Source organism: Rhea pennata, chromosome 6 (assembly GCF_028389875.1).
Source record: "Rhea pennata isolate bPtePen1 chromosome 6, bPtePen1.pri, whole genome shotgun sequence".
NCBI classification, from domain to species: domain Eukaryota; kingdom Metazoa; phylum Chordata; class Aves; order Rheiformes; family Rheidae; genus Rhea; species Rhea pennata.
In genome coordinates, this window is record NC_084668.1 from 17,853,044 (window position 1) to 17,873,072 (window position 20,029).

General features: G+C 61.6%; 1 protein-coding gene across 2 annotated transcripts in view; it reads right to left on the reverse strand.

Annotated features, from left to right (window-relative positions):
* NHEJ1 (non-homologous end joining factor 1) overlaps positions 1-20,029 on the reverse strand; it is a 43,278-nt gene that overhangs the window by 16,130 nt on the left and 7,119 nt on the right. The window lies entirely within an intron of this gene.

The following is a 20,029-nucleotide window of genomic DNA, read 5'->3' on the forward strand; positions in this document are numbered from 1 at the left end:
ACGATCCTGGCCCTTCCAAAATAATTCTGCCATATTAAAAAAACCCAAAACCTCAGCTTAATCGCCCCGCAGCGCTGGGACTGCAGAGCTCTGAGAAGAGGGGAAGGGAAGCACAACCGGCTCCAATTAGAGCCTCGTTAGAAAGAAAAGCTGGGGAGCTATTAGAGAGCAAGGCCAGGAGCAAGCGGAGCTGAGCTGGCTGCTCCTGGCAGGGACCCGCTGCGGGAGGGATGTCCCCACGCAGCCCCATCCCCTCTCCATCCTGCTGGGGACCCCAAAGTGGCAGGGTCCCAGCCTCGGGCACTTGGCCTGTGCACCCAGACGAGTGGCACCCCAGCGGCAGAGACCGCCCCAGCCCGCGAGTCCCCACGGTGCCCGGATGGGGGCTGCGTCCGCACGGGGAGCATCTCCGCCAAGCCCTGGGTGGCAGCTGCAAACGCAGGACAGTCCCACCGCGAATGCCTGAGTCCTCCCGCCCCGCGCACCTGCACGGCGCTCCCGCCTTGCCTCCCGCCCGGGCGCCCTCGGTGCCCGGAGCCCTCCTGTCCCCCCTCACACCGCAGGTGTCCCCAGCGCTCATCCCTGCACCCCAGCGGGCTCTGCAAGCCGAGGACGGCCTGCTGCCTGGCTACAGCTGGACACCGAAATGCCAAAGCCCCGTCGGCTTGGCGCGAGCGCCAGCGCATCGCCGCGCAGGGCAGCTTTGGCCGCAGCGTCCGCTCCAGGCAGTGCCTGCGCCAGGCCGTTTGCTTCGTCAGCGCCGGCTTTAATTGCGCCTGTCGGCCCCTGCCCGCCCCGGGGCAGGGCACCGGGCGCCCGCCTGCAGCCCGGCTCCGGGGCCGGCTGGGAGGCATGCTGCCCGGAGCAGCCTCCCCTTCCCATCCCACAGCCTGGGACCCATCCAACACAAAGTTAATTTCTAACCATGGGTAACCACCGATGCCCGAGCTGGGATGATTTATCCCCTATCTGCCGGGGTCGGATTTATGAGCCACGCATCCCCTAGGCTGCGATAAAGGCCGTGCCTGTGCTCCTCCGGCCCCCCCTTCCCGCAGCCCCTCCGCGCGGCCGAGCCGCCCCCCCTCCCTCGCGCCCCCTTTGCCAGCCTGCCCCCGGTGCGGAAACCTGACAGCCCGCAGAAGAACAGTAAACAGCACAGAAAATAACACACGCTGGAGGCCAAGGAGAGACGCGCCGGCCGGCGAAGCCACAAATGGTTCCTGCTTTCGGGACCTGCTCAGGAAAACAGAGTGGGATGCAACCTGGGCGCCCACCGGCCGGCGGAAGGGGAGAGGGGAGCTGCTATTAATAGCCGGGCCAGGGCGCCGCTTGCGCGCAGAGCTCGGCCCCGCGACGCCGCGGCCCCGGTGCCGTCAGTCGGAGGCAAGGCTGCTGGGAGAGCTGGGTGGGAATGGGCATTTCCCCTGCAAACTGGAATTTGCGCACGGGCCGCGATTTCACTGCAGCAGGGACGCTCCAGGTTTGCATCCCGTCCACTCCGGGGGTACCCACACACCCCCCCCCCACCGCCCCCGGCAAGCCGAAATGTGTGGAGAGCTGAGAGCCTCCCCAAACCTGCCCCAACTTTCCTGCCTTCCACCAGCCCAAGGCCACCTTTCCCGAGCACACCCCACGGTGGCCAAGTTGCTCCCAGAGCCCCCCGTGGCAGCGCCGCTGCCCCTGCCCCACGCGCTGCAGTGCTCCAGCCAGGACGGCATCACCCTTACGCACCCTCACTGAGATTCTGCACCCACGGAGCCAGCCCGATGCTCAGGCCGGCAGCCCCCGGGGTGCAAGGAGCGGGGCGGACGAGGCTGCGGGCAGTACTGCAGCTCTGGGGGGAGGCCCCCACCAGCCCCCACCGCCCCCAAGTGCTGCGGCACTGATAGCGGCAGCCCTGGCGAGGGAGAGAAGAGAGCCTTGTTCTGGGGCCAAGACTAAGGCGATTCAGTGCTCAGCTCCCTTGAGGTTTCTCGGGTGAAACCTGGCTCTGTAATGGCTGTGTCTGTAAAACGTATGGAAATGCCCATAAAACCTGTATCAAATGCTATATGGATATATATGGATATATGGAGAGAACTATGAAATTAGGAGTACGCGGGGAATTGGGGCAGGACGGCTCCTCTCCGAGCCGTAAACACACACAAGTGAAAGGCACCGCCGGCAGCGGCTCCCGGAGCCGTGCAGACAGGCCGGCACGGCCAGGAGCTGGGGAAGGACTCCGTGTCTCCGGCCGGAGCGGGGCTCTGCGGATGCACCGGTCCGGCGTGCATCGCGTTAAGGAAAGCCACCGGGACACAGGGACAACACGATGCTCAGCCCTCCCTGCAGGGCAGCGTGTCGACAGAATCGTGCGTGGGGCTGGAGGTCCCTCTCCAGGGCTTCACACTTGCCCCAGACCCCTGCTGCAGGCAGGGGCAGGGGTGCTGGCTCTGCAGAGACCTGGGAGTACCTGACAGCTCCAAGCAGAGCCGCCAAAGTGATCAGCAGGAGGCTGGAGAGAAGAGATGCACGTGGGGAGAACGGCCAGGAGCGGAGCAGTTGCAAAGATTTGAGGGCCGAAACACTTCAGGAAAGAGATGTGGGGCCCAAGGTGGATGTGGGGACAGAGGCCCTGACCGGGGAGCCGGAGGTGGAATGGGGACAGGGGTAGCCGGGTTATCATCCGCTTCACAGGGATACTGCCTCAGCAGCCTTGAGGCTGATCAGCATCCGCCAAAACCATGCAAGGTGCACAGCCCTTCCCCAGGAGCTGCAGGGCTGGCAGCGAGCAATGGGAGAGAAACGCAGAAGACGCCCGATGCCAGCCCACACCGCAGCGCTACGTGACTCCGGCGCATCCACCAGCCAGACCCAAAGAGAAGCCCTGCAATGCCTGGAAATGCCAGGGGACCGCTTTGCACCTTCTCTCAAGTGCAGGCTCTGGACAAGCCAAGGAACGCGTGACCCTCGTGCTGCACGTGGGTGGCTTTGGGGAGCCCCGCGGGAGGCAGGCGCAGGGCATGCTGCTTCCTCAGTGGCTTTCTGGGCTGCTCTGAACACAGAGGCGTCGCCTGCCCTCCAGGCCCCACGCACATGGTGGTAACTGCAGCTGCCTCCCAGAGCAAACCTGGTGCAGCTGGCAAAACTGGGGCTTCTAGCAAGGGGAATGACCCCAGAGATGACACCCTGTGCATGGGAAACCAGGCAGTCGCATGCTCCGCAGTCAAGGAACCACATAAATACGCTGGACAAGCAGCAGCCCTCTGCTCTACCAGTGTCGAAGAGCCATCGGGAGCCTACGACATGGGATCAGAGCACAGGGGAGAGGTGCAGGAGCAGCAGGTAAATAACTGCTGGTCCTGGTTGGAAAAGGGAGACCCCGTGGGCCAGAGCCAACTGCTTTTGAGGCGCACAATGCCAGAGCTCCTGCTCTACAGCCCCTGCCACGTGCTCGCACTGGGTCCCCATGGGAAACTTCCCAGCATGAAGGTTAGCAGGTCTCTTCCAGGGAGAGCAAATGCTTGGAGAACAGTGTGCAAGGGCAGCCCTCAGCCCCACTGCAGCCCCAAAGGCAGAGCAACCTGTATGCCACTTCGGAGATGCCCCTTCCCAAAGGGCAAGTTTCAGCACAAGAAGATGGCACAGCATTGGTTAGAGCAAACAACTTCTATTTTTACTCCAAGGGCATGCGCAAAATGCAAAGCACATGTGCAACCCCAAACACACAGAGCTCATGACACGGGCCCACAACACAAGGAGCTTTTGGGGTCTCTTTACTGGTCTCCTGGTTTTCAGCTCCTCCTCCACAGGGACAGGAATGCAAGGATGCAAGGCAAAAGGATATGCTGAGCAGCAAGCAGAGCCTTGCTGTGATCAGCATCCCGCTGGAGAAATTTGTTATGGACGAGAGGAGACCTTCCAACTCTACATAGCAGATTTGCCTTCCCCTACAATCTCATGATTTCCAGAGCTGAGATTTTATGAAAACATCAAATATCATCAGATTTTATAGCCAAATTACAAATAAATGGGCAAATGGAGCGTGCTTACCTGGAGTAAGCAATAAACCATGAGAGAAGAGCTGTGGTGGTACAGCGCTGTCACCACTGAAGCTTTTCGCTCCCTGTCCCACGCCAGGCGGCACCTGGTCGTCTCTGTCTCTCTTCCCTGGCACCAGCAAAGGCCAGGGAGCTGGACTCCTCACACCCAGCCCTCTGCTGCTCCCACTGAAACCTTTCCACTCCTTTAAGCTTTCCCAAAGCAGAGGATGAGCCCAGAACCCCCAAATTTGGGGATTAATCCCATTTGGCTGCCCTGACCACCTCCCGTAAGAGCAGTGCACGTAGAGGCACCTGTGCACCATTCAAGTGCTTGTGCAGCAGGGGAAGCCAGGGCAGGAATCAGCATGAGTCTCCGGCTTGTCCCTGCTCCAAACTTGCAGCCAGCAGGGAGCAAGGTGGTGTCTCAGCTGCCCCAAGCGTGGGGCAGGTGCTGCAGCGATGGGGAAAGCTCTCTGGCCCCTCCACCCCACACGCCTGCTGCGTGACAGCCGCCGCGTGAGGAAGGGCTCTCCCCACTGCACTGCTAGCTGGGGCGATGGGCCTCCGCAAGGCGTGATGCTGCCGTCTGCCCAGGAGCATCCCTGCCCCGGCGGTGCAGCCGGCGGGATGGGGAGGCGCGGAGACGCCGTACCGGGGCTGCGGGGCCGCGGAGCCGGGAGGCAGCGACGCGCTCCGCGGGCTGCAGCGGTGCGGTGCGGTGCGGCGCGGCGGCACGCTGCAGAGGCAGAGCCCCGCGCCGCCGGGAGCTGCTAGCCGGCGGCGCGGCGCCATCTGCCGCGTCCCTGGCACATGCCGGGACGTGGCACGTCCCCAAAGCCACACGCAGGGAGACGGCCCGGGCGCCCAGCTGGGCCAGCGCTGGGCACCGGGCCGAGCCGGGCTGAGGCAGGCAGCGTGTGGCCGCTGAGCTCCCCCTCCTCTCCGCAGCCCCTTTACCGGCCTGACAACCAGGACAGGCCACAGCCCACACGGGACAGGAGCAGTGAAAGGTCTGATGTTTCTGGGGTGCAAGAGCAGCTCACGGCACCGCGGCAGAGGGTGACAGTGCTAAGCTAGAGAGCTGTCATCCTGCAGGGCTGCAGGTCTAACGTCTCCGAGAGCCTCGGTCATCTCCCCAGAGCTCTCTGACAGCCAGGGCACCCATTTTCCAGCAGTGCGGCAGTGATGAGGGTGCGAGCGCCTCCAGCCTGTCTCCTTTGGTCTCCAAGCCCTAGTGCTTGGAGGGCTGAGAGGGAGTTTGAGGGGGCCTACAAAATAAATTAGTGAAGCACCATAGTTATGTGGCCATGCAAGGGGGGAACATCATCATCAGAAACTGTCAGCAAGAGCTGGAGAGAGGGATAGCAATGGAGGGGACCGCACGGGAGCTCTACAGGAGATGGATGGACCTGTGACCCTCCTGGCTCGGCCTACAGCTCTGCTCTGCATCACCAGGTTCAGACCCTGCCAAGGGACTCCAGAGGCAGGGGGCAACTTTGGGGGACAGGCTTAGGTGGGTGCTCTGCCAAGGCAGGGGTGCTGGGCAGGGACAGGGCTGTGCCAGACTGCGTGGCAGAGCAGGGACACTGGAGCATCCCCCTTCCCAGGTGCTCCCGATGGGTCTGCCCAGCTCCGAGCTTGACCAGATGGCCACGAAATGGGGCAGTGCCCAGGGTGAGCCAGTGCCCAGGGTAACCTCGCATCCCCCTGGCAGCAGTGCCGCACGGTTCAGCTTGCACGAGCAACCGGGGCCGTTGCTCTCAGCAAGCAGTGCTCAGCCCTGGCCAGCGGTGGGTTGGCATCTCCATGCCGGGGCTCTGGCTCAGCACAGAGCTGCCTTCCTTGGGAACCGAACTGCCAAGCAGGTGAAAAATACACCAGGACTGCACAGTCCAGAAGAAAAGGCATGAATATGGATAAGGCCTGGGGGGCTCATGAATATTAACGCACATTGCGGCTTTCAGGAACATCAACGCGGCGCAAAGATCTAATATTGCTCTTGGCCCCGCAAATGCAGCAATATCCTCATTCAACCCTGGCTGCCTGCTGCCGGGACCGTGCCAGGCGTGCCCCAGCCGGCACGGCCGGCATGGTGTGTCCGTCCCCCAGCTAAGCCCCTCAGCTCTGCAGCAGCCTGGATGTGCAGGCCATGAGCCCACCATCTCTGCAACCCCGCAGTCCCAAAATGCAAGCAGCTGGAGCAGCCGGACAGGGAGGCGAGCGCTCTGTGAGCATGGCACCTGCCCCGCGCCCGGGCGAACGCAGCCGCGGCGCCCCGCGAGCCAGCCCGGGGCTGCCGGGCGTGGGAGCGGGTGGATGCATGGGGCCGACACAAGCTGCCGCCGGGGAAAATCGCACCAAGTGTCTCAGCCCCTGCGGGCAAGGGGCAGCCTAAGCTGGCAAGGTCTGTTCGGGCCAGTAACACCTTAGTAAGTGCCTTTGGCGCAGTTTGCACAAGCCAGCGAGCAGATCCCCCTGCGCGCTGCGCTGGCTGAAGCACCGGTCTGGCCGTGCCACGGCCAGGCGCCAGGCGAGGGCAGAGCCCGCAGGGAGGCAGAGGACAGCAGGGGACGGCAGGCAGCCCCTGCCCGCAGCGGGGACACGCGCCCCCTCCCCTGCCCTGGTTGCAGGCTGTGTCCCAGGCACGGTGGGTGCTGGGGACTGGTCTCTGCCAGGACCAGTCACCCTGGGGCTTCCCAAGGATCCTGGCCCGAAGTGCAACCAGGACAGGAGCTTTGGGGCACAGCCACAACAGAGGAGATCCCTGGGGGATTTGGGGATGCTCCCCCAGGCCTCAAGGACCACATGCACAGACCAAGCACTGCTGCCGGCAGCAAGGCGACGGGAAGGATTTCAGGGGATGAAGAACCACGAAACAGAGCCAAACCCAGGGCAGGACGGGGAGCAGTGGCCCTCTCCGGGAGCAGCCCCCCACGGAGCTGGGCACAGCAGCCCAGCGCCTGCTGCAGGAGGGGGCCGTCGCCCGCACCCCCGCACGTACCCCGGCTGCACAGGGAAGGTGCCCCGAGCCACCTGCGTGTCCCCCCGCGAGGCCGGCAGCCCCGGAGCTGGGCCGGTCCCGTGGCCGCGGCCGGACAGAGCCCTGCGGAGGTCTCTGGGCACGGCTGCCGCGTGCTGAGCCGGTGCAGCGCGGGGTCACACCCAGGCCCGTGAACCCGGGCCAGGCACAGGAGGAACCTTCTAGTCGCACAATTACTATATTATGTAGCACTAATAAAAAAAAAAAAAAAAAAAAAGAAAAAAAAAGAAGGGCTTGAAGTTTTCTTAGTGCCACATAGTAAAGTATTTATAGAATTCCAGGCGTGAATGGGCCGCTCACAGGCCACACTCCTCCTCGGCGTCAGGATCTCCAGGAATTATTCTGTGCACTCACATTGTTGTATTCACCCGGCGATTGAGTTTAATTACAGACACCCGGGCGAACAGGCTGTCACTGTTCCAGCCGCGGAGCCTCGCCGGGGAAAGGGCAACTGAGCTCCCTTTAATGCAGGGGTTTTAAAAAGACCCAAGGCTGGAATAGCCGGGGGGGGGGGGCAGAGCCAGCCGCGGGGATGGCGGGGCCGGGGGAGCCGGGGGCACCGGCGGAGCCGAGGCTCCGCGCCCAGATGCGCCCGCAGCTGCTCCGCGCGCCGCCGCCGCAGGGAAAGCGCGCGGAGCCCGGCGCGGCCGCCGCTCCGGCGGCTGGCACGTCCCTCCGGAGCCCCGGAGGAGCTTCCCAAAGGAAAAGGTGGTGATGCGGGGCGGGGGGGGGGGATGCGTGGGGAGGGCTCCCAACTTATTACAGAGCAGGGTATAAACAGCACAAATAAATATAGAGCTGCTTTATTACAAGGCTGGCGGGCTCCGGTGGCGGGCTGATTACAGGGCAGCCGGCTGCAGCGCGACACGAGCCCAGACCTCAATAAAAGCCGGGCTTCTGCTCAGCTCCGGCGGCGCGCGCGCCCGCCGGGCCGCTGGGTGCCCCGCGCCGCCGCCTGCCCCCGCGCCCCGCCGGGCCGGAGGGCCGCAGCGGCGGCGGGGAAAACCTTAAACAAATAGTGAGTAAGCGATGAGCAGGGGCAGGCGGCCTCGGCAGACGAGCGCTAAAAATACGGTCGATTTTCCGAAGGAGCCGGCAACTCCCCAAACTGGAGATTAAAAAAAAAAAAAAAGAAAGAAAGAAAGAAAAAAAAGGGAGAGGAAAAAAAAATAAAAAGCCCGGAGGATTACAAATCCACCGCGGGGGTGGGGGGAAGACCCAGGAACAAGGAAAGACAACCACAGGGATGAGTAAGGCGCCGGCGTGACGTAGGCGAGCGCGCGGAGCGGGCGGCGGTGCCCGGGGCCGGGCGGCGCGGGAGCGGGCGCGGGAGCAGGCGCGGGCCGCGTCCCGGCCCCCCGGGCCCCCGGGCCCCCGGCCCCCCGGCCCCCCGGCCCCCCGGCGGGGGAGCGGAGCGGAGCGGGGCTCTGCGAGGGGCGGCCGGCGCGCCGCGGAAGGGCGCGCGGGCCGCCGGGTGAGGAGCGGGGCAGCCCCCGGGTCGCCGGGTTATCGGACGGTGACAAGGCGGCGCGGCCCGAGCACGCGACTTCCAGCAATGCAAGGCGCTTCCTTTGTTTGGGGAAAACAAGGGGCCGCCGGGACCGCTTCTGGCACGTCCTCGCCCGCCCTCAAACTGCCCCCCGCTTGCACCGGGGGCCCCCGCGGCCCGCGCCGAGCCGGAGGGCGCCCCGGGCCGCCCTTCGCCCTCTTCGCCTTTCTGCCTTCCGCCCGCGTTGCAGCGGGGACGGAGCCCGCGGGGGCCCTGCCGAGGCGCTGGCGCTGGCGAGCCACGGCCCCACCGCGGCGCCCGGGGAGCCGCCGAGGGTGCGGGTTGGAGCGGGCCAGGGGAGCACACCCCCCCCCAACCAGCCCTTCCCCGGCGGAGGAGGAGGAAACATAATAAGAAAAATAAAATTTATAAGCGAGGCAGTAATTACAGCATGGCTACCAAAGGCTGCCTCCTCAGGGCCATCATTATGTGGCTAAATTTAACGCCCCGCGCGGCCGCTCCGGCGGGGGGAGCCGCGTCCCGGGGCTCCGAGCATCCGCACAGACGCCGGCTCCTGCTACCTTCCCTGCACGCCGGCCAGGGCAGCACAGCTGAACGGCAGCCAAGAAAGCCATAAAGCAGGTCAGAATTTTTTTAATAGTCTATTTACCAAGATGCTGTTTTTACTGCCGAGGTTTCTCTTGTTTTATCTCTGGCCTTTTTTTTTTTTTTTTTTTTTTCCCTTTTTCCCCTGACTCCCGAACAGACTGGGCTGTATTTTCTGTTTTAGGTTCCTCTCTCTCACTTGCTCTAAATACTATTTTCAGAACTCTAATTTTATATGGTATGTCCCTTTTTTCCTTTTTTTTTTTTTTTTTTTTTTTTTGGTAAATATTTGCCATGACTAAGCCAGGACACATCCCGTTTAAAAGGCTCCCATCCCACAAAACATCAGCCCTTTAATGACATGAATCTCATTAGCTCTCCCCATGAAAAGAGGTATAGAAAGGGAGCATCACTCAGCCCCTCTGAATTCCTGTATCTGCACAGATATATATTTAGCCGTGTGTACTGTACAGTCACAGAAGGGGACAGTCTGGGCACACGCACACCACCTCATTCAGCTGCAGGGACCGAGAGCGGGGGCCCTCGGGACAGATTCTGCGGCGAGTGGGTTTTGGGATATCCGTCTGTCTGGGATGGGGTTTGGAACGGCTCTGGGCCCAGCAGAGGCTGAGCCGGTCCCTGGCAGCCGGTGGCTGGGCACAGAGGAGCCTCAGAGCCCCTCCGGGATGGCCTTTGGGCTCCTTTGAAGGTGCTTCTGCAGTGCACGGGGACAGTCGTGTGGAGCCCATCAGGGCAGGCCCACAGGGCTTACTTTACTGAGGTGAGAGTCTGTCTGTACCGCACCTAAAGACACCCATACGCCAGGGCTAGCAGGGTGCCGGCCTCCCAGGGAATGAGGGATCCATCCGTGCGGAGCAAGCCGAGCTCCCTGGGAAGGCCAAGCTCTTCCAGTCTTCCTCCCACGAGGGCCACTGGGCTCCGCAGGGACCACTCTTCTCCCAGATCTGCCCTCACCCACAACACCCCCCTCTCTTGGGAATCTGTCCACCCCACAGTTCCTTACTAAGCACGGTCATCCCTTCCCTGGTATGTTCATTCCTTCTTTGGCTTGCTCTTCCTTTTCTGAGCATGGTCATCCCTTTTTCAGCATGGTCTTCCCTTCCTCATCATGGCCATCTCTTCCAATACATGGCCATCCCCGTCTTGGCCTGGCTGTCCCTTCAATGGCATGGCCATCCCCTTCCTCTTGGTTCAGGCTGTTGGCAGCTCTTTGGTACCGGAGGGTGAAACCCCAGGAGATGCCATGAGCTTTGCCGTGGCTGAGATCTCATCCACAGCATCTGAACCCCAAAGCAGCAGGAAAAGTCAATGGAGACGGATTTGCCTTCCTACTCCAGGATGCTCCCCCAGCACACGCCCAGAGCCTTCCCCTTCCAGCCAGCGCTGCAGCACCTGCCCCGGCTCTCTGTGTCAAGGACTTGCCTCACCCCTCGCAGACCCTCCCCCAGGTAAGGGGCCCTTTCCCAGCTCCTCTCTGCATTCCCCCCCCCCCCCCCCCCCCCCGTTTCTAGTAAGAAAGCTTTTGCTGCAGTTCCTTGGCCCTACCGCACCCGGCCACGCAGCTGTTGGGGGAGCGTGTTAGTCCGGTCTTCTGCCCCTCCGCTTTTACTTTACCCCCAAATAAAAGCTGCGTGAGTGCGCTGCTGAGCCTGCAGCGCTTCGCAGAGGCAGGGCAAGGCGGTGCTCACTGCGCTCACGCGGGCGCTCCTCTGCACTTTGGGGAAGACGTTCAGCAAGAGAAATAACGCTGGGAAGGGCTGCAGACGGGCAGCGGCGTGCGGAGGGGCCAGCGCCGCTGCAGACACTCCCTCCCGCGCTGCCCGAGCAGCGCAAGCTTTGCAGCATGTAAATAAAGCTGGGGGGATTTCATTTCCCCACTGTTTTCTTTAAATTGCTTTAAAGATTTCATGTGGCCTGTCGGTTCAGGCAGCTGAGGAGACCTAGCAACAAGCGATGGCACCAACCCGAACCGCCTCGATCATGCAGCAGCCCCCCACAATAAAAAGATCAACACATCAGCGTGGCCCGCACGCTCGCTCCCTAGTTTGGGATCCTCTCCCTCGCAACAGCAGCACGTTTCCAAGCTCTTTACCGCCACCGGGAAAGCTTATTTAAAGGAGAAGAGAGAACGGCGGGCAGAGTCGCACCGAAGCACGTGGCTCCGGGAGCTGGGGCTTTCCAGAAACCTGCAGCTGTGCCGAGAGCTGGAGTCGTACCCCAGGCTGGAGCACGTGTGCCGAGAACGGCTCGGCAGGCGCGTGCCCCGCGGAGCCCCGCTCCCCCCCCACGCACAGCAGCCAACATTAATTCATTAACAGTCCCATTAACACCCAGCTGTGGTTTCCCCCCAAACTCAGGCAGGGACTCGCTCCCCTGCGACAGCTGCTGACAGGCCAAGTTTCCACATTCAGCCCTTCTGGAGTTCTGTATGAAAATAAGTGGTGCTTTTTTAAAAAGGAAAACTCTATTTCCCCTATACGCACACCCGCACGCGCGCGCACACGTGCAGAACTCACAGCAGGAATTTTCTCCAATTTCCCCCATCCACAAACACATCTCCTTTGGCCAGTGCCCAAACATTGCCATTTTCAGCCCAAAATACCAGTTTTTCAGCATCCAAAATGCAAAAAGCTGGTGTCACTACGAGCTGGGCTGGACCTGGTGCCTGCCCACCAGCCGCCAGCATGCCGGGAGACCCAGCGATGTGCCCGCCACCTCCGGCAGCGCCGGGCTGGGCCGTGCCCCTTCCCTGGCAGCGGCACGGGTGCTGCCATGGGCTTGGCGCAGTCCTAAGCTGGCTGCCACCAACCTGCCCCTTGTCAGCCCAAAGTGGGCAGCCCGCTGCATCCCCTGGCTGTGCTCATCCTGCAGCCCCAGTGCTTCCCAAGGTGATGCCTTCGCAGCCAGGACCTGGCACCCAGCACTTACATTCTCCTTCTCATCATCTTCCTTAGAGCTTCCCAAGGAGCTGCCCCCACAGCCCACTCAGGATCTGGCACCCCCTAACTATTTTCTCCTTTTCCCAGTCATCATCTTCCTTAGACAGCCGTGAGCACCAGAAACTGCTCAAGAAGCAGCTCCAACTCTGCAGAAGCCCTGGACTACCCAGTTTTCCACACAGCCTGAAATCCTTGCATCTGCCTGCACCTCAAGCACAACAGGAGCTCAGTCTTTGGCACGGTCACAGGAAGACTGGCAAGAGGGGAGCCAAGACCTCCAAAACGCAGCCCCATGTCGTGACCGGGCCGGGGGCATCAGCACAACGCTCGGGGCTAGCTGCATATGCAGGCAGCCAGGCAATTTCTGCTCCCCGGAGGCGGCAGGGAAAGGGCCATATATTTCCCAAGGTGCCGGGCCTCTAGCAGGACATCCTGCATCCCTTTGATACGGAGGTGTTTGGCTCACCGGGAGCCCTATAACTACTTGTACCTTTAAATAGCAAAGCTCACAACTGCCCTATATGGCTCTGGGTCTATAAGTTGTCTATATATTTGTGTACACACATGCACACAACACACAGAGATTTATTCGTGCTTTCAGAGTGGTTCAGGATACATTCCAAGACGAAATTCCAGCCAGCGCTGGAGCCAAGAACATCAGTCGCCCCGGCATACGCTGCCCCCTCTGCCTGTGCACACACTAAATGCGGAAAGGGAGAGGTATAAATAGAGAGCGAAACACATGAATGGCCCTGTTTCCTTGTGCGGATAGATACTGCACAAAGGTCCGAACGGAGAGGGAGCAGGCGGCCTCAGGAATGCTCCGGCAGCGGCACCGGGCTGTGCGGGCCCGAGGGGCAGGCTGCGCCCCACGGGGATGCGGAGCGTCCCCCGGGATGCTGCCTCCTGCCCAGATGTGCCCAGCTGTTCTGCACCGCGGTCCCTGCCCTCTACATGGGTTGGCACAAAGTGGCAGAGGCCACCTGAGCTCTCAGAGACGCAGGGAGCAGCCCGGGTCCCCTGCCACGCTTGTTTAGAGGCAGCCTGGCCATCCGGGCCGGGAGGATGGAGCACCCCGGTCCAGACCCGATCAGCCGAGGATGGAGAAGCCACCACGTCCCTCCCTGACACAGAGCAGTTCCTTTACAGCTCTGTCAAAGTCCACCTTGTTCTCCTCCCTAAAAGGTCCTTTGCTGGGAGGAGCTGCTGCCACATCCTGAGCTTTCCCTGGGCTGGGAAGCGGCTGCCGAGCCGCTGCAGCGCTCCTTCCCCAAGCCCCGTGGCACGGCAGCACGCAGCCCTGCGGGCACACACAACCCGCCTCGCCGCGGCAGAGCTTCGCCCTCCCTCTCTCACGTGCCCTTTTTGCCCCCTCTCCTCCAAGGCAAAAACAGGCTCCGCTGAGCTGATGCATTTCAGGGGCAAGGGAGCTGCGGCAGGCGCGGGACCCAAAGGACGAACATCTGGGAGCGGGGCCGGGGGGCGGCGAGCAGCAGCCGGGCGATTGCCCCTGACAAGGCGCTCCAGTTGCACCACTTTCCGGAGGGGGAAGGGGCTCTCCCCCTTCAATGCTCCTGTTTGAGCTCAGGCCTGGCACCGGCTCAAACCACTGCTCGCTGACACGAGATCAATCATCCCCCGAGCGGCTCCTCAGCAGCACCGCGCGGCCAGTGCCCATGTGCGGCAGGCTGGGGCCTCTCCCGCAAGAGTGGGGCGCTGACCCCTTCTGCCAGCCCGCCTGCGACCCCCTCTCCTCCGCCAGCCCGCAGCGATGCGCTGCATTGCATGGCACATCGCGGCATTGTACGGCGTGGCGCTGTATGGCATGGCATGGCATGGCACGGCATTGCATGGCACGGCATGGCGTGGCATTGCATGGCATGGCATTGCATGGCATAGCATGGCATGACATGGCACAGCACGGCATGGCATGGCATTGCATGGCACGGCATGGCATGGCACGGCATTGCATGGCACGGCATGGCATGGCATGGCATGGCAAGGCATGGCATGGCATGGCATTGCATGGCACAGCACGGCACGGCATGGATGAGGAAGACATCAGTCACAGAGGAAGGGTCCCTGCATATGCCAGATGGGCTCTGCATCTCCGGCGTGCACGTGCAAGGCACCACGTCGTGCCCCGGGGAGGATGCCACAACAGCCCTGGCCCAACCTGCGCAAGCCCAGAGACGATGCTGGGCTGATGCTGGGCCGGCTCCAAGCATGCAGCTCTGCGCCCAGCCACGTGCTGCCCAACCTCAGCGCAGACCTGAGCCGGGGCTGCGGCCAGGTGCAGCCGCAGCCGTGGGCAGCCAGGCAGCGAACCCCCACGTTGCCCTGGCGGCTGCGGGCTGGCGCGGCATCCCGCGGCGCTCCGGCACAGCCAGCCCGCTGCCCGCCGGGGCTCGGCCCCCGGCCCCGGGGGAGGCGCCACGGGGGGATGCAGGGGCCGGAGCAATCACAGCCATCAGGCGGGCAGCCAGCCCGGCCCCGGCGCTGCTGCCGCTGCCGCTGCCGCTGCCGCTGGGGGTTTGTTCCTTGCCCATGGTCTGGGCGCTATTTCGAGCCGCCTGCTGCCCTGGGGCGCCCGCGCCAAGTCTGGTTTTAGCAGCGTGCAGCTCCACTGACTCACTGCTTGTGTAAGCGGCCTGTGGTTCCCAGCGGTGGCCCAGCCAGCGCGCCCTGGCCGGGCCCCCCTCCCCTGATTAAGCCTAAGCAAATAAATAAATAAAGCCGCTCCGCCGCGCGGCTCAGCAGCAAACCCGCGGGGAGGGCCCGGCCCCCGCGCAGCGGTCGGCCCCCAGCACGTTGCCCTGTGCCATCCTTGCCGCCGCCCCGGCACGGGTGCAACGCACTGGCCTCACGAAGGGCGTGCAGAGGAGCCGGGGCCGGCGTGCACGCTCACGTTCTCGCGCGTGCAAGGGCAGGGCCGGGCCGTGGCGGCTGACGCTCGCTGGGGAGCGAAGCAGGCTTTATAGCCCGGTGCTGCGGCCTCCACCGCAGCCTCCTCCCCGGGCGGCCCCGCGCGTGGCGGCGGTGCGACGGGGCGTCACCCCCCGCCTGCGCGGGGACGGGGACCTGCGCGCCGGGGCCGCGCGCCGTGCAATGGCACGTGCTGCTGCACGCGAGCACCGCTTGCAGCTGCAGAGCCGCAGCTACCTGGCGCTAATTAAAAACATTCCTGGAGGAAGGAGCCGAAGGGCCGCTTCCTCCCCCTGCCATTGCCCCGCTGCACGGCGCTGGCTTGGGTTTAAGCTCCAGCTTGGCCACTGCTGCCTTCAGCCCCCAGGCAAACTCCTCTCCCGGGCTTGTTTTTGGCGCCTCTTAAAAGGGAGATGCAGCGTGCGAGGGGGTCGGGCAGAGCGCGAGGAGCAGGTGCCGGCCGGACCCGCCGGCCGACGCAGGGCTCTTCCCCTCGGCGCCGGCCGAGCGGGCCCCGTCCGGCCGGCCGCCCGCGGGAATCGGCCCGCCGGGCCCGCTTGGCCCCTTTCCCAGCCCGGTCGCCCCCGAGGCGGCGAACAATGCGCCGGGCTCTGACCCCCGAGCTCCTGACGTCAGCGGCCACCGCCGGCGGCCGCCCCGGGCGCTCCGGCGCGGGGCTCCCCGCTCGCCCTTGGCCAGGGGCGCGCTGGAAGCCGGCTGTTTGTTTATCTTCCTATTCAGCGTTGCTTGTTTTGATGGCACATCCTCCTCGCCGGGCCCGGGTCGACCTGTGAACCCTCCGCGTCCTGTTTGCCGCGGCCCCGCTCCGCCAGCCAAGTGCACGGGGCGGCCGGAGGCGCGGCGCAGCCGCCCCAGCACGCACCGGCCGCGGGAGATAAAAATATTCAGGGTGAAACATCCTGGGGCGCAGGCGGCTATATTTGAACTGATCGTATCTGTGAGTTTATCCGAGTGGTTTTGATTGCTGCTCTATTGAGTCCGGGCAGCCAAAACAACCGCAGCTCCAGCGCTCGCTTGCAAAGCAAGGCAGCACCGCTCTGCCCGCTGCTCGCTTGCGCCCGGGCGCAACCACGACCGCCGTGTGTCCTGCAGCCCCGGGACCGCACGGTGCGTGTGCCTGAGGGCCCAAGTCATAGCCTCCCTCCCTCCGCAGCGCGCTGGCGGTGAGCCGGGAGCGAAGCTCTGGAGACAGCAAAGCCAGAGCAGGGAGGAGCCAGGCGGGTCCTGATGGACCCAGGTCCTTGGCAGGAGCTGGACCACTCCAGGAGTCTGCTGCTTTTGCCACGAGGCCGGGAGGGAGGTGTGAACCGGCCAAGTGGGACCAAAGGGACACTCAGCCTGGCCTGTTCGCTGCAGAGTGGGAGACTGCCCCTGCCCAGCAAGCGCGTGACCGCCCCTGCTCCTGCCCCATTACCTCACGTGTCTCTCCTGCATCCCTGTCCCTGTCCTCCAGGAGGTGTGTGACGGAGGCACTGAGCTGCACCGCCCCTCTGCCCCTGCCCCTCTGGGAGCGGGACCCACCTCGCCAGCCCCATGGCATCCCCCAGCCCCTCTGCCCTCCTCCCGTGAGCCACAACCTTCTCCAAGGGTAGTGCCCAAGCTGGCAACACCAGGGAGAGGAACTCTCCCCTGTGTCTTGCACATGTGCCAACACACTCATGGGAGGAAAATCCACCCACTAAATCCAGAGACTCTGAGCAGTAAAGTGCTGGAGCCTGGGGGAGGGCTCTGCTGCCTCATCCTTGTACACCCACTCAGGACAGCGTCAGAGTTGGGACATGGGGCTTGCTGGACCTTCAGGAGAGCCAGTACTGCCATAAATATGTCTGCAGAAAGTCCTGCCTGTATGGAAACAGCATCGAAGCTGCTGTCACAGGGAAGCTGTATCTGCGCACTGGTTAGTCCGTAATGAAAATATCATCCGCAGCTGGGCCAGGACAGGCTCTCAGAAGCTTCTCATGAGTATCCTGAGGTTGCCCCAAGGAGTCATCTCTGCAGCACGCAGGACACCCAGGAACAAAATACCCTTAAACGACCGGCCCTTTGCTGCTGGGCTGGCCGCCAGGGTAGCCCCGAGGTGCTGAGCCCTCTCCCGGCACGCGCGCCGCACTCCTGTCGCCTTCGCTTTCCCCTCACGGCGAGAGCACCTTGGCTTGCCAATAAAAGCTGCTGGCTTTGCCTCCGCTCGTGCGCGGCCGGTATTCTCCCTTGCAGCTCTGCCCAAGCCCAGGCAGCTGCTCAGCAATGAACTCTTGCCAAAAACTGCATGTGTGAAAGCGTCGTTTCCTAAACGTATAAATATTCCCAGGGCTTTGCTGGAAAACTCCCCACGATTAGTTAAAACACCCTGGACGGCGGAGCGAACACAAGCTCAGCGAGAGGGCATGTTTAAACAGAGACGGTCCAAGCAGCACGCAGGAGCGCCCAGGCACGGCGCTGAGCTCGGGGACTGGCAGGTCCTCTCCTCTCAATGAGGGATGCTACAAAAGCCTGGGAAGCGGAGGCTTTCCAAGCAGCTGTGCACTTTCTCTCATCCAGCCAGCCCTGTGCCACACCATCACAGCTCCCTTCCAGCCAGGAGGCACTTACTGCTGTTGTTATTAAACATCCACAATTTTAAGCTCTCTTTTATAGAGGGAAAGGACGGAAGGACCATCAGATCTCTCCATCTGACCTCTTTGCCACTAGCGTTTAACCACATACACCCCGATACTGAGCCCAGCAACTTGGTTTTCTTCCAAGCAGGCTCCCAGCCCACTGTTGGAGACATCAAGAGATGGAGAATCAACCACTGCCCTTGGGAGCACGTCCCAGTAGCTAATCGTCCTTGGTAGCAAAACCATGTGCCTTATTTCTTGTTTGAATTTGTCTGGCTCCAGCCCCCAATCACTGGCTCATGTTCTGCTGCATTCTGCTAGATTAAAGAGAACCCTTCAGTAACCAGCATTTTCTCCTTGTAAAGACCCTCACGCACTGTAATCAAGGCATCTCTCAATTTTCTTCCTGATAAGCTAGACAGAGCTCTTCTCTTCCAAGTCTCTAAAAGCCAGACTCTCCCTCCAGCCCTCAATTCATTCCTGCAGCCTTGCTCTGATTGTCCGGCGTCTTTTTTAAAACCCAGACACCGGAGCTGGCCACAGCATTCCCAGTTCCCCACGGCATGTACTGGGGGACCCTCTTCCCCTCCATCCCATGGAGAACTGCTCCCAGTGGGGAAGTGTGCCAGGCTCATGCCTTCAGCAAGGCAATAAGTGAGCTGGGAAAGGGGGGGAAGGTACTGGCTGAGCCCAGGCACTACCAACACTTCTCCACGAGAACTGCAAGAGCGCTATGACACCAAGCAACAAAACCGTGGCACAACACAAAGCCAGTATCAGCAAAGTAGCTAGGTGGTCCCCAAGATGAGCCTAGCATCAGCTCCTGCCAGGAAAGGGGGTGATCTCAATATCGCTGCCAATAGGTCTCTAGAAACCTCGGCTAAAGTTCAGCCATGGCCAGAAAGGCAAAGGGAACAGCAGGAATGATTAGGGGATGAGGAGAGAACGAGGCAGTAAATACTGCTGTGCCTTGGGGGAAATCACTCCTGTGCCCAGACCTTGAGTTCACTGTGCAGCCCTGAGGCTGTTGCCTCTCTGAAAAAACACGGCTGAACTAGAAAGATGCAGAGCAGCAGCAGAAGTGAGCAGAGGTCTGTAACAGCTTCTCTGCAAGGAAGGATTAAATATATGCAGATTGGTTGGCTTGGTTATAGGACAATTAAGAAATTTTGGTAAAAATCCTGTAAAATTCACACCATGACTTCTCCATGAAAATGCATGCAGAACACGAACAGCAGACTGGTATTTGCTGCCCCTCATTAATACAAGACCTAGGAGGCATCAAGTGAAATGATGAGGTATCAGATTCGAAATGAAGGAAGCAGCTGCTCACACACTGCACCTCTCCGCTGGGGAGCTCACAGCTGCAGGACGTTACATGGACCGAAAGCATCAGTGGGTTTCAAAAAGGACCCGACAAATTCAGAGAGAACAGATTCTTACAGAGACAGTGACCACACAGCTGTGTCCCTCAGCCAGGCTGTCCCCAAGCTGCAGATGCTCAGGCACAGCTCCCAGGAGGCAGAGGACAAGCATTGCTCAAATCTTTCTGTTCCTTGTCCGGTGCCCCAAGATGCTGCTCCTGGCCACTGCCTAAGCAGACCAGGACCCCCCTCCACTCAGCCATTCTGATGCTCTTCCTAGCCAAAGCCCATCTCTTTCACCTGAATACTGCCAACACTTCACCCAGAGATCTGAGACTGAAGCATTTCTGCCTTCAGGAGACCAAACTCCACTTGCTGCAGGTGGAGAACAGGATGGTTAGAGAAGTGCAGAGTCCCACAGCCCATGAATTAAAGTTTGGGGCAGGGTGTTCATTTGCAAGACTGAGGGACAGGAAAAGACCCTCCACATAGACACATTTTCACGTGTGTTCCCACAGCAATGTAGGCCAGACTCCCCACACTTTGTCCAAAACCCTGCAGGTCACAACCCTTCCAGGCCAGGCTGGCTCAGGAGACCACCCCAGCAATTTTCCTCAGTCAGGTCCAGCCCCATTTCACACAGGCACAGAGTTTGCTGGCATATATCATGCTGCCGAGGAGCAAACCCAGCTTGCCAGTGCCTGCTCCCACGAGCTACAGCACCAACTGCACTCCCAAATCTATCCGGTAAGTGCTCCATCAGTCCGTTTTGCACAGCTTTGCAGAGGGCTTGATGAGTTACTCCTGCACACCCCACTGCACAAGTGGTCACCTGGCACCACCAAGCACCTTCACCCATGCCCCTGGCACTCCCCACCAGCTCTTGGGGGACTCTTGGGCTCAAACCCGATGTTCATCTTTAGCAGATGTTGCTCAGCAGTCCCTTAGACAAAGACGTAATTCATCACCCCTGATACTGGCACATCTGCCTGCATCCTTCCAGCA